The sequence below is a fragment of the Heterodontus francisci genome, chromosome 34, assembly GCF_036365525.1.
Source record: "Heterodontus francisci isolate sHetFra1 chromosome 34, sHetFra1.hap1, whole genome shotgun sequence".
Lineage (NCBI taxonomy): Eukaryota > Metazoa > Chordata > Chondrichthyes > Heterodontiformes > Heterodontidae > Heterodontus > Heterodontus francisci.
In genome coordinates, this window is record NC_090404.1 from 12,783,354 (window position 1) to 12,811,241 (window position 27,888).

Here is a 27,888-nt window from a genome sequence, read left to right on the forward strand (position 1 = left end):
TCCAATGACCACTTAAATGCCCTTAAAGTTGGCGAGTCTACTACTGTTGCAGGCAGGGCGTTCCACGCCCCTTCTACTCTCTGTGTAAAGAAACTACCTCTGACGTCTGTCCTATATCTATCACCCCTCAACTTAAAGCTATGTCCCCTCGTGTTTGCCATCACCATCCGAGGAAAAAGGCTCTCACTATCCACCCTGTCCAACCCTCTGATTATCTTATATGTCTCTATCAAGTCACCTCTTCTCCTCCTTCTCTCTAACGAAAACAACTTCAAGTCCCTCAGCCTTTCCTCGTAAGACCTTCCCTCCATACCAGGCAACATCCTAGTAAATCTCCTCTGCACCCTTTCCAAAGCTTCCACATCCTTCCTATAATGCGGTGACCAGAACTGCACGCAATACTACAGGTGCGGCCGCACCAGAGTTCTGTACAGCTGCAGCATGACCTCGTGGCTCCTAAACTCGATCCCCCTACTAATAAAAGCTAACACACCATATGCCTTCTTAACAGCTCTATTAACCTGGGTGGCAACTTTCAGGGATTTATGTACCTGGACACCAAGATCTCTCTGCTCATCTACACTACCAAGAATCTTCCCATTAGCCCAGTATTCTGCAATCCTGTTACTCCTTCCGAAGTGAATCACCTCACACTTTTCCGCATTAAACTCCATTTTCCATCTCTCAGCCCAGCTCTGCAGCCTATCTATGTCCCTCTGTAACTTACAACATCCTTCGGCACTATCCACAACTCCACCGACCTTCGCGTCATCCGCAAATTTACTAACCCACCCTTTTACACCCTCATCCAGGTCATTTATGGAGTTGAGGCCAAGATGAGATCAGTCATGATCTCATTGAATGACAGAGCAGGCTCGAAGGACTGCATGGCCAACTCCTGCTGCCGTTTCCCATGTTCTTAGCTTGTGGTTGGCTCTTAACTGCTCTTTGAAATGGCCTTGCAAACCATTCAGTTCAGGGCAGTTAGGATGGCCTTGTCTTCGATCCCTTTGACAAATTACTTTCCCTAGACACTGACTTCATTCCCTTCCTTGTCCACTGTCTGAGGCTGACTAGACCTGACTATTGCAATGCTCTCTGGACCAACCTCCCATCTTCACCATCCATAAACATGAGCTCATCCAGAACTCTGTTGCTCTGTCCTAACTCACACCAAACCACGTTCACACATCAGCTCTGTGCTCTCTCGCACACATTGAGTCCCGGTACAATAATGCATCAGTAATAAAATTATCATCGTCGTTTTCAAATCTCTCCATGGCCTTACCCCACCTTATCCCTATAAGCTCCTTCACTCCTAAAACCCACCGAGAACTCTGCCCTCCTCCAATTCTGGCCTCGTACACATCCACTATTTGTATTGCTCCACCATTGGTGGCCGAACCTTGAGCTGCGTAAGCCCTAAGCTCCGGAATTCGTGCATTCCTTCACTAAACCACTCTCCCTCTCTCACCTCCTTTACAATTCTCATTAAAAGCTGTATGACCAGTTTATGGTCATCTGTCCTAACATCTTGTTAAGTGGCTCCCTGTCAAATTCTGTGTGCTAACACTTTTGAGAAGGTCATGGGACGCTTTGCTACATTAAAGGCGCTATATAAATGCAAGTTGTTATTGGATAGTGTTTCATTCATTTCCAGGCGAAGGAAATAATAAGCCAGGTTATTACAGATTTATTAACCTCAAGTCAGGTACAGATACATTTTCATTTTTACAGTGACATGCAAAAATCATCACATACGTGTGGTATCTATCAGGAGCTCTGTATGAAAGGAGGTGATCACTGGACAATAAATCATAGAGCCGAGTGGATAGCTGCTCATTATTCCCGGTCTGATTTAATCTTTTTTCCAACTGAATACTGGGAACAGACAGACCGGCCTTGGCAACGAAATGGTCAGTGTGACATTGCCTCTGAACAAGAGCATTAAAAGGATTGAGTTAGCAATAAACCTTAACAGTATTAAACTATTTGAAACGAGATTGTGAATAAAATAAAATAAAATATTGAAGCACAATTAGGAAAGATATTCATTTATTGTTGTGGAAGTAACCAGTAAATATTAAGAATGGTGTTTCGTATACACACACTCAAGCACACACAAAATACAGGTTGTGTGAGCTATTTTCAGTTGTTACTCATAACCAGATAAGAATTGTTGAATTCGTGGACATTAGGACCCTGTGGCAGCCCATATTGTTGTGCGGTTCCAAGCTCTATTTAACACAATCAGTGGGTCATGGGAAGTTAAATAGAAACCCCTGCAGGCAAACCAAAAGTTAACAAAAAAAAAACTGTGAGCAATGGGCATAGTACAACACAAGGGTGCATTAGTAAACTTTAACACAACAGTGTTTGTCACGGAGTAGTCTGAAGTGCGGTGCACGAATGCTCACTTTTTCTCTGTCCCTCAATGTCAGTTCATCTCTCGGAGATTGTTCCTTTCAACAAAAATATTACCCACATAATATCTGAGCAATTAGAAAGTACACTTAACTGCTGAGAGATATTAACAATATTAAATATCTGCCTCTATCAACAAATGATTGCATCCTGCTCTACGGCAAACATAGATCTTTATTTATATTAATATACATCTATGCATCGAACAGCGTAATGGCCTTGTCCAGTAATCACTGAGATAGGGGCTAGTGCAATATAAATTGAGGTTTGATCTGGTGCAATAATAACGTGGACAAGGTTTGTGTAAAATAAACAGAGGGATTGTGTGAGACAGGCCGGATGATATAGAAAAAGAAGGATGGCCTAGTGCAATATTAACTGAGACAGGACCCAATGTAATGTGTATTATGACTGAGGCAGGTTATCTTGAAATATAAACAAACACATGGTCTCGTGCAATTCTAACTGAGACAAGGCCAAGTGTAATATAAAAGGGGACATGGTCGAGCGCAGTATTTATTGAGACATGCCCTGTTGTAATATAAACAGAGACATTATCAAGTGTAGTAGGACAGAGATGTGGCCTTGTTTAATATAAACGGAGGCATATTCTAGAGCAGTAATCCATGAGACATAATCGAGGTTAATATAGTCATCGGCACAATCTTGTGTAAAACAAAGCGGGCCATAGTCTGGTGCAGTTATGATTGAGGCAGGTCCTCTTGTGATCGAACAGAGGCACAGTCCAGTGCATTAATAGCTGAGTCAGAGTCTAGGGTAACATTAACAAAGATAATGTTTGTGGAAGTAACACCTAATACAGGTTCTGGCGTAATGTAACTGGAGGTATGATTTAATGCAAAAGTAACTGAGGCTGTAATATAAACAGAGTTATGATCTAATGCTTTATAACTGAAAAAGGGCCCAGTTGATATCATGGACCAGTACACTCTCCTCGTCACACCTTTACTGTTGAGGTAGACAATTAAAACTCCCATCTCACCCACACTCTGTCCTTGTCAACATTCCTCCCCTCACCAAAGATCAACAAAATTGCATTAGCAGGAATGGAGCCACTTTGCTCTTTTGCTGACGTTTCTGTGCGCAAATCAGCCGTGTTCTCTGCAATTATCTATACTGTAAATCCTTTGGGACATCCTGGAGAAGGTAATGAGCTGGAACATGAGTTCAAGTTGCTTCTTGATACATTAATACCAGAAATATCAGAAACAGTAACTGGCATTGACATTTTCACAATTGGAGCAATGGTAAGCATTGGCCACCAGGTGGCAGGGAAAGTCTGAATGTTTACATGGCAAGAAACAGACACTGTCTCAATTATTGCGACATTAGAGTACGTCTCTGTTTATATTACAGTAGGCCTTGTCTCAGTTATTACTGTACTAAACCATGTCTCTGTTTATCCTACAGTAGGTCCTGTCTCAGTTATTACTGCACTACAACATGTCTCTGTTTATAATACACTGAGCCCTGTCGCAGTTTCACTTTCACCTCATTCGCTGAGGTGGATATGGCTAGCAGGGCGAGTATTTATTGCCCATGTCTAACTGCCCTTGAAAACGTGGTGGTGAGTCACCTTGAACAGTTACTTCCAATTGGGTTAGGTACACCTACGGTGCTGTTAGGGAGGTAGTTCCAGGATTTTGGCCCAGTGACAGTGAAGGAACGGTGAGATATTTCCAAGTTAGGATGGCGTGTGACTTGGAAGAGACCTTGGAAGTGGTGGGGTTCCCACGCGCCTGCTGCCCTTGTTTTTCTAGGTGGTGGAGGTCACCAGTTTGGCAGATACGGTCGAATGAGGTTTGGTGAGTTGCTGCAGTGCATCTTGCAGTTGATACAGACAGCAGCCACTTGCGTTAGAGCGGGTAAATGTTTAAATTTGTGAAAGGGGTGCAAATCAAGTGGGTTGCTTTGTCCTGCATGGTATCGGGCTTCTTGGGTGTTTTTGGTGCCGCAATCATCCAGGCAAGTGGAGAGAATTCCATCACACTACTGACTTGTGCAGATGGCTTTGGGGTGTCAGGAGGTGAGTTACACGCCACAGAATATCTAGTCTCTGACCTGCTCTTGTAGCCACAGTATTTATGCTTCTGGGCCAGTTAAGCTTTAGGGTAATTGACACAATCACGATGTTGATGACGGGGGATTTGAGTGACGTTAATGCCGTCAGATGTCAATGTCAGGGAAAGTTGGTTACACGCTCCGTTGTTGAGATGGTCATTGTCTAGCACTGGTGTGGTACAAATTTTACTTGCCACTAACGAGACACGCCTGATTATTGTCCATGTCTTTCTGCATGCTGCATAGACTGCTTCAGTATCTTAAGAGTTGCAAATGGAACTGAACGCTGCAATCATCAGCGAACATCCCCACTTCTGACATTCTGATGAAGGGAAGGTCATTGCTGACAGAGCTGAAGATGGTTGGCCTAGGACTCTACCCTGAGGAACTCCTGCAGCGATGTCTTCGAGCTGAGATGATTGACCTCCAACAGCCACAACATTTGTGCTAGGTATGACTCCACCTAATGGAGTATTTTGTCCTTATTCCCATTGACTTCATTTTTTTCGGGCTCCTTGATGTCACACTAGGCCCAATGCAGCCTTTATCTCAAGGGCAGTCATTCTCACCGCACCTCTTGAATTCAGCTCTTTTGTCCATGTTTGGACAGATGATGCAATGATGTCTGAAGCTGAATGACACTGGAGGATTGCAGACCGAGCATCGGTAAGCAGGTTATTGTTGAATAAATGCCGCTTGGTAACACTGTCAACAACAGCTTCTATCACTTTGTTGATGATTGAGAATAGACTGATGGAGCAATGATTGGACGGATTGAATTTGTCATACTTTTTGTGAATAGGACATACGTCGGCAAATTTCCACGTTGTCTGGTAGGTGGCTATGTTGCAGCTGTACTGAAACAGCTTGTCTAGGGCTGCAGCTAATTCTGTAACAATCCAGCATGTCAGCCAGGATGTTGTCATGGCCCATCGCATTTGTTTTATTCAGCTCAGCAGTTTCTCGACGTCACATGGACTAAATCGAAGTAGTTGAAGCACGGTTTCTCTGATGATGGGAACATCGGGAGGAATCCAATATTGATCATCCATTTGGCACTTCTGGCTGAAGTTTGTTGCAAATGCTTCAGCCTTGTCTTTAGTACTCACCTACTGGTTTCCACCATCATTGAGGATGGGAATGTTAACGGAGCTTCCTCCATTATTTAGTTGTGTAATGGTCCACCAATATTCATTACTGGATATGATAGGACTGTAGAGTTTGGGTTCCATTAATGGCATATGTGATCACTTATTTCAGTCTATAGTGTGCTGGCACACAATTTGGCCTGCATGTAGTCCTGTGTTGTAGCATCACCCGGTTGAAATCTTATCTTTAGGTCCACATGGTGCTGCTCCGAGCATGCTCTCTGACATTCCCATTGAACTAGAGTTGGTCCCCTGGCTCGATGCTAATCGTAGAGACAGGAATGTGCGGGGCCACAATTTACAGATTGTGATGGAATACAATTCGACTGATGCAGAAAGCAGTTCTTCACTGAAACACAATTTCGAGTTGCTAGATCTGAATATATCACATTTAGTATGGTGGTAGTGGGTATAACACGATAGACGGTGTCTTCAGTGTGACGACAGTGCCTCATCGCCACAACTGCTCATTTACATGCTGGTACTCGGTGACGTCTTCTGAAAACACAACATCAGGTTCCACAGGTGCCATGATGCCACCCATCTCACCTCACCACCACCTGTCTCCACTACCTCTCTCCACCACTGCCTTTGATCTGTCATGCTAATTGCCCAACTTTCAGTCCTGCATGAGTTACAATTTCCTGCAACTAAGTTTTTGGAAGACTGAAGCTATTGTCTTCGGTTTTCAATACAAACTATATTCCCTGGATGGACCCTGACTTCATCCTTCTCCTGGTGTCTCTCTGAGGCTGAACTCGACCGGTCACAGCATCTAAATGCTATCTAACCTTGGGATGAACTTCTGATCCCTGAGCTACTCTATGCCCAAGATCACCTCATTCACCCTCCATAATTTTGCCCTTCTCCATCAATCTCTCAGCACATCTGATGCTGAAACCCTCAGTAATATCTTTGATATCTCTTTGCTTGATTATTTCAACGTTGTCCTGATTTTCCTCATATCTTCCATCCTCCATAAACATGAGCTCATCCAAAACTCTGCTGTGGCACGATGTGGTTGTGGTGGTAATGTGACAGAGCTAGTAAGCGAGTGGCCCAGGCTAATGCCCTGGTTATACAAGTTCAAATCCCACCACAAAAGTTGATGCAATTTAAATTCAATTAACTAAAATCTGGAATTGAAAAGCACTCAGTAGTAGTGCCATAAAAAACGCATCCGGTTTACTAATGTCCTTCGGAAAGGAAATCTGCTGTACTTATCTTATCTGGCATACAAGACCCACAGCAATGTGATTGACTCTTAACTGCCCTCTGATAAAGCCTAGCAAGCCATTCAGTTCAATGGCAATTAAGCATAGGAAACAATTATTGGCCTGCCAGTGATGCTCACATCCCATGAAAAGCAAAACAAAAGGAAACACCTTGTCTTGTTTAACCACCACACCTGTGCTCACTGACCTTGCACGTTGTAATATCAAGGGCAGTGGCATGGTCTAGTTTAATATACACAAATGTTGTTCAATTTAACTGTGTCAGGGCATCGTGTAATAGAAATAGAGGCATTGCATAATCACATTTGAAGTGATACAGGATCTAGTGTACTATAAAAAGATACAGGCCCCTGTTTCATACGAAGAGGGACATGGCTAAATGCCCCAGAAATTCAAACGGGTCAAGACGATATCATCAACCAATAATTCTTTGCCCACCCCTTTTTTCTGATGATGTGGACATTCAAGCTCCCATGAGCTCCTCACTGTGTCCTGGGCAACATTCCTCCCTTCAACCAAGATCTACAAAATTACATGGACAGGAATTGAGACACTTTACTCCATTACTGATGTTTCTGCACACAAATTGGCCACGTTCATCTTGAATTAGGAGCACTTTAAATCCTTTGCAACACCCCTGACCCCGCACCACCCCCCACCCCCCAACCCACGCAGAAGGTGACGAGCTGGTACATCTGTACAAATTATTTCTTGATGCATTAATATCAGAAACAGTAACTAACAACAACATTTTCACAGTAGCTGCAATGGCAATGTTTTTACAACAGATGGCAGTGAAACCTGGTTAGTGTAAATGACACAAAACAGGCATTGCCTCAGTTCTTGCTACACCAGACCAATGTCACTGTTTATAGTACCTTTTGCTCTGTCTTAGTTATTATTGCACTCGACCATGTCTCTATTTATATTAATCTAGGCACTATTTCAGTTATTACTGCACTAGATCATGTCTCTGTTTATATTACAGTAGAACTTGTCTCCGTTATTATTGCACTAGATCACGTCTTTGCTTATTGTACACTGGGCCCTGCCTAAGTTATGACTGCAGTTGACCACTTCTCTGTTTATATTACGCTCTGTGTTATCTCAGTTATTACACCAGACTACCCAGGATCTGCTTATATTATAAAAGCAAAATACTGCGGATGCTGGAAATCTGAAATAAAAACAAGAAATGCTAGAATCACTCAGCAGGTCTGGCAGCATCTGTGGAAAGAGAAGCAGAGTTAATGTTTCAGATGCTGCCAGACCTGCTGAGTGATTCCAGCATTTCTTGTTTTTATTTCTGCTTATATTATGCTAGGCACTGTCTCAGTTATTAGACGCTGTCTCTCTTTATATTGCACTAGGCCCTGGCTTAGTTATTTCGTTTTTCCATTCATGTGATGTGAGCATCGCTGGTAATGTCAAAATTTATTGCTCATCACTAACTGCCCTTGAGAAGGCGGTGGCGAGCCACCTTCTTGAACCACTGCATTCCATGTGGTGTAGGTGTACACACAGTGCTATTAGGAGGGAGTTCCAGGATTATGACCTAGCAACAGTGAAGGAATGGCGATATAGTTACAAGTCAGGATGATGTGTGACTTGGAGTGGAAATTGCAGGTGGTTGTGTTCCCATTCTTTTGCTGCCCTTGTCCTTCTACGTGGTGGTGTTGTGGATTTGGAAGGGTGCTATCGAAAGAGGCTTGACGCGATGCTGGAGTGCATCATGCAGATGGTACACACAGCTGCAACTACCGTGGAGGGAGTGAATGGTTAAGATGAGGTTCCCGTCAAGAGGATTGGTTTGTCTAGGATGGTGCCGAGCTTTATGAGTGTTGTTGGACTTACATTCATCCAGGCAAGTGGAGATTATTCAATCACACTCCTGACTTGTGCCTTGTAAATGGTGGACAGGCTTCGTGAGTCAGACGGTGAGTTACTCCCCACAAAGTTTCTAGTGTCTGACTTGCTCTTGTATCCACAGCTGGTCCAGTTCAGTTTCTGGTCAATGGTAACCTTCAGAATGTTGATGGTGGGGGATTTAGCAATGGTAATGTGATTTATTGTCAAGAAAGATGTTTAGATTCCCTCTTGTTGGAGATGGATATTTGCTGGCACCTGTGCGACATAAATGTTACTTGCCACTTATCAGCCCAAGTCTGATTACTGTGCGGATCCTCGTGGACTGCTTCAGTATCTGCGGAGCCGGAAATAGAACTGAACAATGTGGAATTATTTGCGAGTCTTCCCACTTCTGACCTTGTGATGGAGGCAATGTCATTGATTAATCAACTGAAAATAGTTGGATCCAGGACTCAATCCTGAGGAACTCCTGCACTGAAGTCCTGGGACTGAAATGATAGGCCTCCAACAACCACAACCATCTTCCTTTGTGCTAGGCATGACTCCAACCAGTGGATACTTTTATCCTTGATTCCCATTGACTTCAATTTTTCTCGGTCTGCTTGCTGCCACACCAGATCAAATGGTTCCTTAATATTATGTGCAGCCACTCTCAACTCACCTTTGAAATTCAGCTCTTTTGTGCATGGCTGGACCAAGCCTGTAATGAGATCTGAAGCTGGGTGCCCCTGGCAGAACCCAAACTGAGCATCAGTGAGCAGGTCATTGCTGAGTGAGTGCTATTTTATAGCACTGTCAACGATGCCTTTCATCCGATTGCTGATGATTGAGAGTAAACTGATTGGATGTCAATGGGGCAATTTGGACTTGTTCTGCATTCTGCACTGTGCCTGTACCTTCATCAGGTTGGTTTCTCATTTTTAGCTTCGCCTATTGCTGCTTCTGACCTTCTTTTCTACATTCTTTATTGACGCAGGTTGGGTCGTCTGCCTTCATGGGAATGGTAGAGGGATATGCCGGACCATCAGTTTGCAGATTGTGGTTGAATACAGTTCTGCAGCTGTTCATCCACAGCACCTCATGGATGCTCAATTTGGAGCTGATAGATCTATTCTTAATTCATCCAATTTAGTATGGTGGTCGTGCCACCCTACACAATGAATGGTGCTTTAGTGTGAAGATGGGTCTTTGTCTCAACAAGAATTGTCCTGTATTCACGGACAGATGCATCTGTGGCAGGTAGCGTGATAAGGACCGGGTGAATTAGGTTTTTTCTTGGTGTTGGCCCTCTTACCACCTGCTGTGGACGCAATCTGGCAGCTATATCTATCAGGACTCTGCAAACTCGATCAGTATGTTATTACTGAGGCACTCTTAGTGATGGATGTTGAAACCCCACCCGGAGTATATTCTGTGCCCTTGATACACTCAGTGATTTTTCCAAGAGGTGTTCAACATGGAGGAGTATTGATTCATCAGCTGAGTCGGTGCAGTAGTTGGTAATCAGCAGAAATGTTCACCACCTCCGTCTGATCTGTTGCTGTGAGACTTCATGACTTCTGGAGTTAATGATGCCTCTGGTAGGTCGATCAGGAGTCAGGGTCATTAGAAGTAAGGTAAGTTAGGGTGAGTATGACGATGTCAGGCTGATTCTTGACCACTCTGTGGGACAGCTGTCCCAGTTATAGCAGTAGGCTTCAGATGTTATTGAGGAGCAACTTGTAGGTTAACTGGGCTGTAATGTGCCTTGTATGTGCCTGGGCTGATGTAAATGTGCGGGCCGATTGTATTCACATTATCAATTTTCCAGGCGTTTCATACAACTGAACGGCATGCTGGGCCATTTCAGAGGGCAGTTAAAAGTCAACCATATTGTTGCTTATCTGGAGTCACGTGCAAGACAGACTGGGTAAGGACGGCAGATTGCTTTACCTAAAGGACGTTTATGAACCAGATTTTGCAAGCATTCCAATAGATTCATGTTCACCATTATCGATTCTAGATTTTTGTTTCAGATGTATCTACTGAACTGAATGTAAGTTCGCGAGATGCCATGGTGGGAATTGAATTCGTGTAAAATTCCAAGAAATTTCAAAGTTTACATTATACTCGAGCATGTCTCTGTTTATATTACACTAGGCCCTGTCTCTGTAATTACTGTACTAGACCATTTCTCTGATGATATGACATTATGCGCTCTCAGTTTTTACTGCACTAGGCCATGTCCCAGTAATTACTACCCGAGACTATGTCTTTTTTAAAATTTATACTGGAACATTCCCTCGTTTTATTGCACCAGATATTGTCTCGATTATTAGTGTACTAAATTGTTCATATTACTCTAAACAATGCCCCTGTTTATAACACACTAGATCCTTTCTCTGCTACTACTACAGTGGGCACTGAGCTTGTTTACATCAGCTAATGCAGTCTCAGTTATTTCTGCACTGTACAATGTCTCTGTTAGATGGGTAGACAGACAGAAAGAGGGAGAGATATGAATTTGTGTATGTGGAAGTATGCAACATTTGTTTTATACTTTTCATGGGATGTGAGCAGTGCTGGCATCGTTCAGCAACTATTATAATATAAACAGAGACATGATCCTTTTTTCCCGTTCCCGGGATGTGGGCTAGGCCAGCATTTATTGGCCATCCCGAATTGCGCTTCAGAAGGTGGTGGAGAGCCGCCTTCTTCCCAGCTGGGAAGGATACAGTAAATGGCAGAACCCTTAGGAGTATTGATATCCAGAAAGATCTGGGCGTACAGGTCCACAGGTCGCTGAAAGTGGCAACGCAGGTGGATAAGATAGTCAAGAAGGCATACGGCATGCTTGCCTTCATCGGTCGGGGCATAGAGTATAAAAATTGGCAAGTCTTGTTGCAGCTGTACAGAACTTTAGTTAGGCCACACTTAGAATATTTCGTGCAATTCTGGGCGCCACACTACCAGAAGGACGTGGAGGCTTTGGAGAGGGTACAGAAGAGGATTACCAGGATGTTGCCTGGTCTAGAGGTCATTAGCTATGAGGAGAGGTTGGATAAACACGGATTGTTTTCACTGGAACGACGGAGGTGGAGGGGTGACATGATAGAAGTTTACAAAGTTATGAGCGGCATGGACAGAGTGGATAGTCAGATGCTTTTTCCCAGGGTGGAAGAGTCAATTACTGGGGGACATAGGTTTAAGGTACGAGGGGAAAAGTTTAGAGGGGATGTGCGAGGCAAGTCCTTTACACAGAGGGTGGTGAGTGCCTGGAACTTGCTGCCGGCGGAGGTGGTGGAAGCAGGTACGATAGCGACGTTTAAGAAACATCTTGACAAATACATTAATAGGTTGGGAAATGAGGGATACGGTCCCCGGAAGTGCAGAATGTTTTAGTTTCGAACATAGAACATAGAACATAGAACATAGAACAGTACAGCACGGTACAGGCCCTTCGGCCCACTATGTTGTGCCGAACCTTTAACCTACTCTAAGATCAAACTACCTACATACCCTTCATTCTACTATCTTCAATGTACCTATCCAAGAGTCGCTTAAATGTCCCTAATGTATCTGCTTTTACTACCACCGCTGGCAGTGCACTCCACGCACCCACCACTCTCTGCGTAAAGTTTAGGCAGGCATCATGATCGGCGCAGGCTTGGAGGGATGAATGGCCTGTTCCTGTGCTGTACTGCTCTTTGTCCTATGTTCTTTGTACTTGAACCGCTGCAGTCCATGTGCGGTGGGTATTCGCACAGTGCTGTTAGGAAGGGAGTTCCAGGACTTTGACCCAGCGACAGTGAAGAAACCGTGATAAAGTTTCAAGTCAGGATGGTGTGTGGGTTGAAGGGAAACTTGCAGGTGGTGGTGGTCCCATGCATCTGCTCTCCTTGTCCTTCTCGGTGATAGACGTTCGCGGGTTTGGAAGGTGCTGTCTAAAAAGCCTTGGTGCGATGCTGCAGTGCATCTTGTAGATGATACACACTGCTCCCACTGTGCGTCGGTGATGGAGGGGGTGAATGCTTGTAGATGGGATGCCCATCAAGCCGGCTGCATTGTCCTGGATGGTGTCCAGCTTCTTGAGTGTTATTGAGCTGCACCCATCCAGGCAAGTGGAGAGTATTCCATCATATTCCTGACTTGTGCATTGTAGATGGTGGACAGGCTTTGGGGCGTCAGGAGGTGAGTTACTCGCCGCAGGATTCCTAGCCTCTGACATGTTCTTATAGCCACGGTGTTTCTATGGCTACTCCAGATCAGTTTCTGGTCAATGGGAGTCCCCAGGATGTAGATAGTGGAGGATTCAGCGATCGTGATTACATTGAATGTCAAGGGGAGATAGTCAGATTCTCTCTTTTTGGAGATCGTCATTGCCTGGAACTTGTGTGGCACGAATGTTACTTGCCACTTATCAGCCCAAGCCTGGATATTGTTCAGGTCTTGCTGCACTTGAACACGGACTGCTTCAATATCTGAGGAGTCACGAATGGAGCTGAATATTGTGTAATCATCAGCGGATATCTCCACTTCTGACCTTATGATTGATGGAAGATCATTGATGAAGCAGCTGAATATGGTTGGGTCCAGGACACTACCCTGAGGAACTCCTGCAGTGATGTCCTGAAGCTGAGATGGTTGACCTCCAACAACCACCGCTATCCTCCTTTGTGCTAGGCACGACAACAAGCAGTGGAGAGTTTTGACCCTGATTCCCAATGAGTCCAGTTTTGCTAGGGATCCTTGATGCCATACTCGGTCAAATCCTGCCTTGATGTCAAGGGCAATCACTCTCACCTCTCCTCTTGCGTTCAGCTCCTTTGTCCATATTTGAACCAAGACTGTAATGAGGTCAGGAGCTGAGTGACCCTGGCGGAACACAAACTGAGTGTCACTGAGCAGGTTATTGTTAAGCAAGAGCTGCTTGATCGTACTTTCGACGACACCTTCCATCACTTTACTGATGATTAAGAGTAGACTGGTGGTAATTGGCCGGGTTGGACTTGCCCTGCTTTTTGTGTACGGAGCTTACCTGGGCAATTTTCCACATTGCCGTGTAGGTGCTTGTGTTGTAGCGATACTGGAACACCTTGGCTAGGGACACAGCAAGTTCTGAAGCACAGGAGCACAGATCTTGAGTACTATTGCCCGAATGTTGTGAGGGCCCTTAGCCTTTGCAGTATCCAGCGCCTTCAGTAGTTTCTTGATATCAGGCGGAGTGATTCCAATTGGCTGAAAGCAGGTATTGGTGATGCTGGGGACTTCAGGAGGAGGCCGAGATGGATCATTCACTCGGCACTTCATGCTGAAGATTATTGCAAATGCTGCAACCTTATCTTTTGCACTGCTGTGCTGGCCTCCCCCATCATTGACGATGGTGATATTTGTGGAGCCACCACCTCCAGTTAGTTTTTTAAATGTCTGCCACCAATCATGACTTAATGTGGCAAAACTGCAGAGCTTTTATCCGATCCATTGGTTATGAGATCGCTTAGCTCTGTTTTTCTCATGCTGCTTATGCTGTTTGGCATGCAAGTAGTCCTGGGTTGTAGCTTCACCAGGCTGAAACCTCATTTTGGGGTATGTCTGGTGCTCTCATGCACTCTTCATTGAACCATGGCCTACTCCTGCTCCTATTTTCTATATTTCTCTGTTGATGGTAATGTTAGCGTGGGGGACATGCCAGGCCATGAGGTTACAGATCATGGATGCCCAGATTTGCATTTCTAGATCTGTTCGAAATCTATCCCATTTAGCACGGTGGTAGAGCGACACAATACGATGGGGAATACCTGCACTGTGATGACGGGACTTTATCTCCACAAGGACTGTGCGGTGTGGTCACTCCTACCAATACTGTCATGGACAGATGCTGCTACAACAGGTAGATTGGTGAGGCCGAGGTCAAGTCTATTTTATCCTTTTTTCGTTCCCTTACCATCTGCCGCAGACCCAGTCTAGCAGCTATGTCCTTTAGGACTCAACCAGCTCAATAAGGAGTGGTGCTGTCGAGCCACTCTTGGTGATGGACTTCCATTGCAGTAATCACTGAGGCAGTGTCTAATTAATATAAACGAGACATGGAATAGTGTGGTAATAACTGCGACGGGGTCTAACGTATTAACAGAGACATGGACTATTGCAGTAATAACTGACAAAGGGTCCAGTGTAATATAGCAGAGGCATGGTTTTCTGAAATTATAAACAAAGACATGATCCAGTGCTGTAATACCACAGAGAGGGTCTGGTGTAGCATAAAGACAGACATGGTTTATGCAGTCATAACTGATACAGGACGTAGCGTAATATCAGCAGAGACATCGTCCAGTGCAGTAATAACTGAGAGCGGTGCCAGAAGTAAACATAGATATGGGCGAGTGCAATAATACTTGAGGCAGCCTATAGTGTAGTATAAACGGAGACATGGTGTATAAGGTAATAACTGAGACAGGTTTATGGGTAATATAAACAGAGACATAATCTAGTGCATTAATAATTGAGACAGGGTCTAATGTAAAATAAACAGAGACATGGTCTTGTGCAGTCATAACTGAGACAGAGGTCCATGTAATATAAACAGAGTTATGGACAAGTGCAGTCATAACAGAGACACGGCCTACTGCAATATAGACAAAGACATAGTCTAATGCAGCAATAACTGAGACAGGCTCCGGTGTAATATAAACAGGGATATGGGCGATGCAGTCTACGGAGACGGGGCGTCATGTAAAAGAAATAAAGATAGGGTCTGGTGCAGTAATAACTGAGACAGGGTCTCGTGGAATGTAAACTGAGACATGGTCCAGTGCGGTAAGAACTGAGGCAGGGCCTCATGTAATATAAACCGAGACATGCGTTAGTGCAGTAATAACTGAGAGAAACACTAATATAACAGAAACAGAGATAGGGTCTGGTGCAGTCACAGGACCTATTGTAACATAAACGGGGACATGGACTAGTGCAGTAATAACAGAGACAGGGTCTAGTGTAATATATAGAGAGACACGTTCCAGTGCAGTAATAACTGAGACAAGGACAAGTATAATATAAACAAAGATAGAGTTTGGTGCAGTCATAACTGAGACAGGGCCTGGTGCAATATAAACAGAGATATGGTCGAGTACAATAATAATTCAGACAACGTCTAGTGCATCATATACGGAGAAATAGTCGACTGTAGTGCTGATGGACACAGGGCCTAGAGTAATATAAACAGATATCAGGTCCAATACAGTAATAACTGAGACACCGTCTAGTGTATTTTATTTCATTCATGGGATATGGGCGGCGCTGGCGAGGCCAGCATATATTGCCCATTCCTAATTGCCCTTGAGAAGATGATGGTGAACTGCCTTCTTAAACCGCTGCACTCCTCGGGAGCAGATACATAAACAGTGCTGTTAGGACGGGAGTTCCAGGATCTTGAGCAAGCGACAGTGAGGGAACAATAACATAGCTCCAAGTCAGTATGGTGTTTGGCTTTGAGGGAAACTGGTAGGTTGTGACGTTCCCACGCATCTGCTGCCCTTTTCTTTCTAGGTCTGAGAGGTGACAGGTTTGGAAAGTGTTGTCGAAGGAGCCTTGGCGAGTTGCTGCAGTCCATCTTGTAGCTGGTACACATTGCTGCCACTTTGTGGTGAAGGCAGTGAATGTTGAAGGTGGTGGAGGACTTGCCATTCAAGCGGGCTGCTTTTTCTTGGATAGTGTGGAGCTTGTTGAATGTTGTTGGAGCTGCACTCATCCAGACAGGTAGAGAGTATTCCATCACTCTCCTGACTTGTGCCTTCGACATGGTGAACAGTCATTGAGGAGACAGGATGTGAGTTACTCACTGCACAATTCCTATTCTCTGACCCGATCTTGTAGCCACTGTATTTATGTGACTGGTCCATTTCAGTTTCTCATCAATGATCACCCCCAGGAGCTTGATAGTGGGGGATTCAGCGATAATAATGTTGTTGAACAGCCAGGGGAAATGGTAATATTCTCTCTTGTTTGAGATTGTCATTGCTGACACTTGTGTGGCGCGAGTGTTACTTGCCACTTACCATCCTAAGCCTGGACGTTGTCCATGCCCTGCTGCATTAGGACACGGACTGCTTCAGTATCTGAGGAGTCGTGAATGATGATGAACGTTGTGCAACCTTCAGATAACATCCCCACTTCTGACATTATCATGGAGGGAAGGTCATTGATGGAGCAACTGAAGATGGTTGGCCGAGGACACTACCCCGAGGAATTGCTGCAGTGATGTCCTGGAGCTGAGATGATTGACAACCACAACCACAACCTCAACTATCTTCCTTTGTGTTCGGCATGACTCCAACCAGCGGAGTATTTCCTGCGATTCCCATTGACACCAGCTTTCCTAGGGCTCCTTGATGTCATACTTGGTCAAGTGCTGCTTTTATGTCTAGGGCAGTCACTCTCCCTCACAGTGCAGTAATAATTGAGACAGGGCCCAGTGTAATGAAAATGGAAATATGATATTTTGCAGCAATAAATCTGAGTGTCTCGCAAACTGCCACAATGTATTGAGCTAAAACTGCAATAATTGTCAAGTATAATATAAACAGCGACATGGTCTAGTGCAGTAATAGCTGAGACAGAGCGTGGAATAATGTAAACAGAACCGGTTTTTGCCGTTCAGATAACTGAGACAGAGTCTCGTTTAACACTGAAATGTCAGCAATTTTGGCCATTGTCATTGAATCATCCAAAGCACAGAAGGAGGCTATTAGGGTCATTGTGCCTTTGCTAGCTCTTTGAAAGTGCAGTCACACCTGGTCCAACATCCACGAGTTATGTAATAAGCCCTTCATTCTTCTTCAATCTCAAGTACTTGTCCAGCACCCATTCCAACGTATTAAGGGATTCAGCTTGCAGCATCGTTTCAGGTGGGTGTTCCAGATCCTACCAGCCCTGAGCGAAAAACATTTCCTCATCTCCTGTCTACATCGTTTACTAATGATATTTTAATCTATGGCCTCTGGTTATTGACCCAATAGACATAGGGAATAGTTCCCCCCCCCCCCTATCGACCCTATCAAAACGTCTCAACATGCAGAAAATCTGTATTATGTAATCTCTTAACCTTCTCTGTCCCAAGGAAAACAGTCTGAACCTTGCCAGTGTATCTTCATAACTGAAATCTCTCATACGAACACAACAGTTGGCCATTTGTCCCCTTCTAGCCTGCTCCACCATTCAATAAGATCATGGCTGATCTGTTTGTGTTTCGAATTCCACACTACCATCTACCCCCAATAACCTTTGATTCCTATGCCTAACAACAATCTATTTACCTCCGCCGTAAAAAATATTCAATGTCCCCACCTCCACCAGCTTCTGAGGCACAGAGTTCCAAAGTTGAACAACCTTCTGAGAGAGAAAAAAAATTCCTCATTGCTGTCCTAAAAGGGCGACCCCTAACTTTAAAATAGAGCCCCTAGTACTGAACTCACCCACAAGAGGAAACATCCTTTCCAGATTCACCTTGTCAAGACCGTTCAGGGTCTTATATACTTCAATCAAGTCTCCCCACACTCTTCTAAACTCCAGTTAAAACAAGCCCAGCCTGTCCAATCTTTCCTCATAAGACAACCTGCTCATTCCAGGTATCAGTCTAGTAAACCTCATCTGAAGCGCCTCCAAAGCATTTGCATCCTTCCTTAAATAAGGAGACTAAAACTGCACATGGTTTTCGAGATGTGTTCTCACCAATGCCCTGTATAACTGAAGCATAACATGCTTGCTTTTATTTTCAATTCCTCTCGTAATAAAGGGTAGCATTCCAGTAACCTTCTCTCTGCACCTCGGAATCCTACAGTCGTTTGCCGTTTAAGTAATACACTGTTTTTGATTATTATTCCTGCCAATGTGAACAACTTCACATTTCCTCACATTATACTCCATCTGCCAGATTTTTGCCCACTCACTCACTTAACCTATCTATATCGGTCTGCAACCTCCTTATGTCCTCTTCACAACATACCTTCCTACCTATCCTGGTGTCATCTGCAAATTTAGGTACCATGTATCGCTCCCCTCATCTAAGTCATTGATTAAATTGTAAAAAGTTGAGGTCCCAGCACAGACCCCTGCAAGAGTCCACTCGTCGCATCCTGCCAATCCGAAAAGGACCCATTGATGCATACTCTCTGTTTTCTGCCAGCCAGCCAATCTTTTATCCATGCTAACAGCTCCTAATTGTAGATGGCACCTTGTTAAATGCCTTCTGGACATCCAAGCACTGTCCGTCAATGGGCTCCCCGTTATCCACAGTGTATGTTACTCCTTCAAAGAACTCCAATAAATTGGCTAAACATGGTTTAGCTTTCGCAAAGCCATACTGACTATTCTCGATTACCATAAGATTTTCTAAGTGCCCAGCTGTAACCTCCTTAATGATCGATTCTAAACCTTCCCCATGACAAGCTAACTCGCTTATTTACCTGTTGTCTGCCCTCCCAGCACCCTTTCCCGCCACCCACCACCCCCACCCCCCCCCCCCACAACACCCCCCACACACACCCCGTCCCACTCCTTGAATAGAGGGGTTACATTTGCTACTATCCAGTCTGAAGGAACCTTTCTAGAATCCAGCGAATTTTGAATTTTGAAAAATTAACACCAACACATTGCTACCTTATTAGCCACTTCCTTTAAGACCCGAGGATGAAGTCCATCAGGACCCGGAGACTTTTCAGCCCACAGTTCCATCAGTTTGCTCAGTACCGCTTCCCTGGTGATTGGAATTACGCCAAGTTCCTCTCGTCCTTCCACCTCCTGATTTACAGCTATTACTGGAATGGTTTTTGTATCCTCTATAGTGAAGACAGAAGCAAAAAAAAATTCATTTTATCTGTCATTTCCTTATTATCTACCATTATCTTTCCATTCTCACTCTCTATAGTCCAACACTCATTTCACATACTCTTTTCCTTCTTAAAAACCTGTAGAAAATCCTGATATCCGTTTTAGATGTCCAGTGGGCTTCCTCTCATACTCTAATTTTTTCTCCTGATTAACCTTTTAGTCATTCTCTGCCATTCTTTATATTCTGACAATTCATCTGACCTGCCACTCATCTTTGCACAATTATATGCTTTTTGCTTAAGTTTGATGCTTTCCTTAACTTCTTTAGTTAACCAGGGATGATGGCTTCTCCCTTAGATTTTTTCTTTATGGTAGGAATACACCTACGACGAGTATTCTGAAAAATCCCCTTCAATTTCTGCCACTGTTTCTCTATTGATCTGTCTCCTAGCATAGTAACCCAGTTCACTTCAGCTAGCTCAGCTTTCATGCCCCCATGGTTGACCTTATTTAAGTTTAAAATACTAGTCTTAGACCCACTCATCTCTCTTTCAAACTAGAAGTTAAATTTAATGATATTGTGGTCGCTGCTACCTGGAGGTGCCTTTACTCTGAGGCCATTAATTTAACCCTGTCACTTTATACCATAACAACTCTAATATAATCTGCTCTCTGGTTGTTTCCAGAACGCGCTGCTCTGCGAAAATATCTCGAAAGCATTCTATGAGCTCCTCATCCAGGCTGCTATTGCCAATCTGATTTTTCCAGATTATATGTAGATTAATACCAACCATGATTATTGCTTTCCCTTCTCACAAGCACTCAATGTTTCGTCTTGAATACATTATGTCTTCTTAAGTCATCTTGTTCATCCCTGGTAACATCCTGATAAAATTACGCTGTAGCCTTTTAGAGGCCTTTGCATCTTTCATAGAATCACAGAATCATAGATATTCATGGCACAAGAAGTGGCCATTCGTTTATCGTATCTGTGCCGGCCAAAGACAAGCTAAACTCTCGTTCCATCTTTTATTGCGTAGCCTGCTAGTTACAGCATTTCAAGTGCATATCCATGGATGTATTCCAAAATTCCATGAGGGTTTCTGCCTCTACCGCCCTTTCACATAGTGAGTTCTAGACACCCATCACTATCTGGTTAAAATTAATTCTCCTCAACTTCCCTCTAATGCTTTTGCAAATAATTTTAAATCTATGCACTCGGTTATAGAACTCACTGCCATGGAAACAGGTCTTCCTTGTCCACTTTATCTAGGCCGCTCAGAATTTCATGCACCTTAATTAAATCTCCCCTCAACCTTGTCTTTTCCAAAGAAGACAACTACATTGCTTAGATTCTACAGTCCTGGCAACATCATTTCTAAATCGCCTTTATACCCTCTCTTGTGTGATCAAATCCGTCCTGTAATTCAGTGACCAGAACTGTACACAGTATCTAGCTGCGGTATAACTAATGTATTATGCTGTTCGCACAAATCTTCCCTTCTCTTATAGCCTTCTTGACCACGTTATCTACTTTTCTTGATACCTTCAGAGATATGTGGACAATCCAAGGCGTCTCTGGTTCTCTACCCCTCCCAGTGCCATTTATTGTGTATTCCCTTGCCCTGTTCCGCGCACCTGACCAGTCCAAGGCAGCATTTGACCGAGTGTGGAGGTATATCCAAACTGAAGTCAATGGGAATCGAGAGGAAAACTCTCCACTGGTTGGAGTCATAGCTCGCACAAAGGAAGATTGGAGGCCAATCACCTCAGCCCCAGGACATCACTGCAGGAGTTCTCAAGATCAGAAGTAGAGATGTCGCTGATGATTGATCAATATAGTTCAAGTCCAGGATGATGTGTGGCGCGAAGGGCAACTTAAAAGTCGTGGTTTTTCCATAGATCTGCCCGCCTTGTACTTCTAGGTGATAGAGTTCGCCAATTTAGATTGATGATAGGGCGGCACAGTGGCGCAGTGGTTAGCACCGCAGCCTCATAGCTCCAGGGACCCGGGTTCGATTCCGGGTACTGTCTGTGTGGAGTTTGCAAGTTCTCCCTGTGTCTGCGTGGGTTTTCTCCGGGTGCTCCGGTTTCCTCCCACAAGCCAAAAGACTTGCAGGTTGATAGGTAAATTGGCCATTATAAATTGTCACTAGTATAGGTAGGTGGTAGGGAAATGTGGGGATGTTTGGTAGGAATATGGGATTAGTGTAGGATTAGTATAAATGGGTGGTTGATGTTCGGCACAGACTCGGTGGGCCGAAGGGCCTGTTTCAGTGCTGTATCTCTAATCTAATCTAAATTGTAAGTTCAGTGCCATTTGCAACTCCTCAGATACTGAAGCAGTCCGTATCCAGATGCAGAAAGATCTGGACAACATTCAGGCTGGGGCTAATAATTTCAAGTAACATTCGAGCCACGCAAGTATCAGACAACGACGATCTCCAATGAGAAAGAATCTAACCATCTCCAATTGACATCCAATGGCATACCATCACTAAAATCAGCCACTACCAACTTTCTGGGGGTTACCATTGGCCAGAACATGAACTGAACGAGAACATGAATAATGCAGTTACAAGAGTAGGACAGAGACCTGGGAATTCTGCGGTGAGTAACTCATCTACTGACTCCCCAGTGCCTGTCCACCATTTACAAGGCACATGTGTGATCTAATACTCTCCACTTGACTGGATGGGTGCATCTCCAACAACACTGAAGAAGCTCAACACCATCCAGGACAAAGCAGCCCACTTGATTGTCACCCCGTCCACAAACATTCACTCCCTCCACCATCGACGCACAGTGACAGTAGTGTGTACCATCTACAAGATGTACTGCAGTCTCCTTCGACAGCAACTACTAAATTGGCGAACTCTATCACCTAGAAGTACAAGGCGGGCAGATCTATGGAAAAACCACGACTTTTAAGTTGCCCTTCGCGCCACACATCATCCTGGACTTGAACTATATTGATGTTCGTTCACTGCTGCTGGGTCAAAATCCTGGAACCCTCCTCTTCACTGTATTGTGGGAGTACACGCAACAGATGGACTGCACCAGTTCAAGAAGACAGTTCACAACCACTTTCACCAGGGAAATTAGGACTGGGCAATAAATGCTGGCCTTCCCAGCGTTGCTCACATCCCATGAAAGAATTAATTAAAAAAAATCAAAGGCAGGTATTGTCCATTTTAGATACAGAGTAAAGCTCACTCTGCACTGTCCCATCAAACACTCCCAGAGCCGGTACATACAGGTTAAATACAGAGTAAAGATCCCTCTATGTTGTCCCAGCAAACACTCCCGGGGCAGTACAGCATGGGCGAGTGGTACAGGGTAAATCTTCCACTACACTGTCACATCAAGCACTCCCAGGGTAGGTACGAACGAGGTTAGATACAGAGTAAAGCTCCGTCAAGACGGAGAAAAAAAAGGAAAAAAAGGTTAGATCCAGCGTAATTCTTCTTCTACACTGTCCCATTAATGACTCCCAGAGCAGGTAAAGCACGTGTTAGATACAGAGTAACGATCCCCTCCACGCAGTCGCATCAAATATTCACAGGGCAGGTGCAGCACGTATTAGACACAGAGCAAAGTTTCCCTTACACTGCCCATCAAACACTCCCAGGGCAGGTGCAGCATAGCTTAGATACCGAAGAAAGATCCCTTGCCAAAAAAGGGCATAGACACAGAATAAACCTCTCTCTACACTGTCCCATCAAACATACCGGGCTATTGGACGGAAAATACACATTTTAGGGTAAAGCTCCCTCTGTAGATTCCCAACGATTTGGTTATAGGCAGAGGAATCGGGCTGAGAGAGAATGTTGTTAAGATGTTGACTTTATATTATGGGGTAAGACATAGGTCACGATAGGAGAGAGGGAGCGCGCAAGGGAAAGGATATAGGAAATCTCCACAAAAACATGTGCAATGACACTATATCCAGCGATCAGACATAATATATACCAATTCTGAACTTAGATATCATCTTTACTTTATTCTCATATAACTGATAGAAATGTTCCAAAAATCAATTGTTACTCGAATCCGTTGGGACATTTGCATTTTTCTCTCTCTCTTTCTGTGGTCTGTCGGTGGGGAAATATTTATTGTGCTTCTGCTGCTCAGTACTCTGATCTACGAATTCTATTTCTGTGTTTATTTACATAAACGCCTCACTAGTTTCATTGAAGTGTTCCTGGCAGCAAAGCCAAATCCACGAAGTCACTTATTGATTAACTTCAACTCAAACTAAAGGTTTATTTTCAGAATGTTGACCGTTGGTACAAAACATTACAGGCAGAGAAAAAAATGAAGAAATCAGTTCTGAAAGTTCTGCTGCCGAAGTTAATGGAACGTCTCTGAACAGCCTGGAATTTCACAGAATGTTCATTTAATGGAATCTTTATCCTAGTTGAACAAACAAGTTAAAGCAGTGACCAGAGGAGTGGCCTACAATCACATTAATCTCAGAGCTTTCAACATATTGCAACTTGTGTTGTAAAATGTCCCCATCTGGAAAGAATACATTTATACAGCACCTTTCACAACCTCAGGATGCCCCAAAGCACTTTACACTAATTGAGGTACTTGTGTTGAAGTGTAGTCACTGTTGTAATTTTGGAAGCAGAGGGGGAAATTTGCACACAGAAAGCTCCCACAAACAGAGCTGTGATAACTGACAGATCATTTGTCTATCAGTGATGCTTGATGAGCAATATGTATTGGTCTAGGATACTGGGAAGAACTCCATGATCTTTAATATAGTGCCATGGACATTTCACATTCGACTGAGATGGCATTACTATCGCCTCATTCGAAAGATGACACCACTGACCATGCAATATCGATTCAACACTGCGTTACTGTCTTGGATCATGGGCTCCAACCTCTGGAATGAGGATTGAACCCACGACCTTGCAACTCAGAGACAAGAGCGATCCCACTGAGACAAGACCTGCAACCTATCGCAGTTTGCTATTTAATTCACTGTATCTCAACCTCAAGACATGAGACCAGTCTTACACGACTCGGTTTAATTGTCAGGGGCTGGTTCTCTAATTACCTCAGGTTGTTGTTCCAACACTATTGTAAAGGTGCACGGAATTTCCACTCTTTTCATATAAAAGTGTCAGTGTTTCTGAAAGGAACATCTGGAAGCACCTTAGGCAAAAGGACTCGAGTTTTACATCGAGTGAGATGCACTATCAGAGCAGCTGGGATTAAACGGAGAAAATGCTGGAAATATTCAGGACGTCAGGCAGCGTCTGTGGAGTGTAAAAGAGAGTTAACTCTGGAATAGTCTCCAACACCTATCCCCCTCATTTTCTCCTTTGAGACACTCCTTAAAACCTACATACTTGACCAAGCATTTGGCCATCTGACCGAATATCCCTTTTTGAGACTCAGCGTCATACTTTGTTTCATAATGCTCCTTTGAAGCAACTTGGCATGATATATTATGTTAAAGGTGCTCTATACTTGCAAGCTGCTCGAAACACTGTCTCACTTTATATTAATCGATGCCCTGTAATCATAATCACTGCTCCAGGCCCTGTCTCCGTTTATATTAATCTCGACCCTGTATCAGTAATCACAGCACTAAACCCTGTCTCAGCTTATATTAATCTACACCCTGTATCGGTAATCACTGCACTGGACCCTGTCTCCGTTTATATTCCTCGACACCCTTATTCAGTCATCTTTGCACTAGGCCCTGGCTTAGTTTGTATTTCTCTAGACCATGTATCAGTAATCACTGCCCTCGGTATGGTCTCAGTTGACATTAATCTAGGAACTGCATCAGCAATTCCTGTACTAGGCCCTGTTTCAGTTTATATTTATCGAGGCCTGTATCAGGAATTCTCGCAGAGTACCCTGTCTCATTTTATTTTATTCCAGGTCTTGCAGCTCTGTTGCCTTCATTCGGCCCCATCTCAGTTATTATTGCACCAGAGAGTGCGTGTGTTTATCATAAAATTGACCATTTCTCTTTATATTACACCAGCCATGACTCTTTTTTATAATACACACGGCCCACGTTCACTTCATATTCAGAGTACCATGTCTGTCTTTACATTGCACTAGGCCGGGCCTGGTCCTATTTTATATTATACTGGAATATGTCGAGATTATTAATGGAGTAGGCCATGTTTCTTTGTATTTAAAACTAACATTGTCTCAGCTATTACTACACGAGGCACTGTCCCAGTTTATATTGCATTAGGCCCTATCTTGCTGAGTTTTCTTTTGCATTCGTTCCTGAGAAGGTGGTGGTGAGCTGCCTTCTTGAACCGCTGCAGTTCATGTCGGGTAGGTACACCCACAGTGCCGTTCGGAAGGGAGTTCCAGGAATTTGACCCAGCAACAGTGAAGGAATGGCAATATAGTTCCAAGTCAGGATAGTGTGTGGCTTGGAGGGAAACTTGCAGATGGTGCTGTTTCCATGCATCCTGCCCTTGTCATTCTAGATGGTAGAGGTCGCGGGTTTGGAAGGTGCTGACTAAGGAACCTTGGTGCATTGCTGCAGTGCATCTTGTAGATGGTACACACTTCTGCCACTGTGCGTGTGGAGGGAGTGAATGTTTCTGGATGGGGTGCCAATAAAGTGCGCTGCTTTGTCCTGAATGGCGTCGAGCTTCTTGAGTGTTGTTGGAGCTGCACCCATCCAGGCAATTGGAGAGTATTCCATCACACTCCGAACTTGTACCTTGTAAATGGTAGACAGGTTTTGGAGAGTCAGGAGGTGTATTACTCACCGCAGGATTCCTCGCCTCTGACCTGTCTTTATAGCCAAGATAGTTGTATGGCTACTCCAGTTCAGTTTCTGGTCAAATGTAACCCCTAGGATGTTGATCGTGGGGGATTAATGATGACTTTGAATGTCAAGGGGAGATGGTTAGATTCTCTCTTGTTGGAGATGGTCATTGCTTGGCACCTGTGTGGCTCAAATGTTACTTGCCACTTATCAGCCCAAGCCTGGATTTTATCCCGGTCTTGCTGCATTTCTATACGAACTGCTTCAGTATCTGAGGAGTCACGAATGGTGCTGAACATTGTGCAATCATCAGCGAACATCAGCGCAAATGTATTCCTCAAGTAAGGAGACCAAAATTGTGCATAGTACTCTCGGTGCCGTCAAACTAATGCCTTGTCGCAAGACTTTCCTAATTTTTAACTCATCCTCCTTGCAATAAGGGACAAAATTACATTTAGGTTCCTAATTATTTGCTGTCCCTGAATGCTATTTTTTTGTGTTTCATGTACAAGGAGATCCAGATCCCTCTGTACCACAACATCTCTCCATTGAATTAATATTCTTCTTTTCCATTCTTCCCGACAAAGTGGACACCCTCACATTTTCCAACATTATACTCTTTGTGAGAGTATGTGGATATGTATGTGTTGCTGTGTGTTGGTGTGTGCGTTGCTGTTTGTGTGTGTCTGTGTACGTGTGTGTGGTTACCTAGAACACATCATTCTCAATGGTTACAGTCCATTGCACCAAGATAAGCGATTATCTCCAGCAAGTATTTTTCAGCATTGTATGTGCATTTATTCAAAATGTAATAACATGTAAATTATTTCATAACAATAACAATTATTCGCAACCCATTCTGTGTGTGCTCTTGTTTAGAAATCAATCTCACATGGACTATTTCTTTACCCAGGCGAGCACATCTGTCATTGATTTCACTGAGCCTCTCGGTTCCCTCTCAGACTCAAATCGGTCAACCTCGTTCCTCTCTCTCCGACTGCACCGAACTCACTGAACCTCATTTCTCTCTCTCAGACTGAACTCACTGAAACTCGCTCCTCTCTCTTAGACCGAACGCATTGAACCTCTCTCGTCTCTCTCAGACAGCACTGAACTCACTGAACCTCTCTCCACTCCTTCATTCTGAACTCACTGAACCTCTCTCCTCTCTCTCAGATTCCACGGAATTCACGGAATATCTCTCCTCTGTCTCAATCTGAAAACATTGAAACTCTTTCCTCTCCCTCAGACTTCATCAAACTCACTGAACCTCTATCCCTCTCTCATACACCATCTAACTCGCTTAACCTGTCTCTTCTTTCTGTCTGCGACAATGACAATTGAACCTCTTCTCTCTCTCTCTCTCTCTCTCTCTCTCTCTCTCAGATAGGCCCTGACTCACATAAAATCTCTTATTTTCTGACAACACTCTTTGAAGAAAATGCATTTTTTTAAATTTACCCTCATTTCTCCCAGTGATATCCCTCAGTCGGTCTCCCTCTTCAATGAATGTGCTAAATTAAAAATAAACGGATGTGTTTTATTCATTAAATAAGAATGGAGT

General features: G+C 44.0%; 1 long non-coding RNA gene across 1 annotated transcript; it reads right to left on the reverse strand.

Annotated features, from left to right (window-relative positions):
- Positions 1–1,684: 1,684 nt before the first annotated feature.
- Positions 1,685–27,888, reverse strand: LOC137349083 (uncharacterized). Its single transcript, XR_010969237.1, has 3 exons — positions 27,786–27,888; positions 19,391–19,569; positions 1,685–2,462 (listed from the first exon to the last, which is right to left on the reverse strand). It is a non-coding gene; the product is annotated as an uncharacterized lncRNA (long non-coding RNA).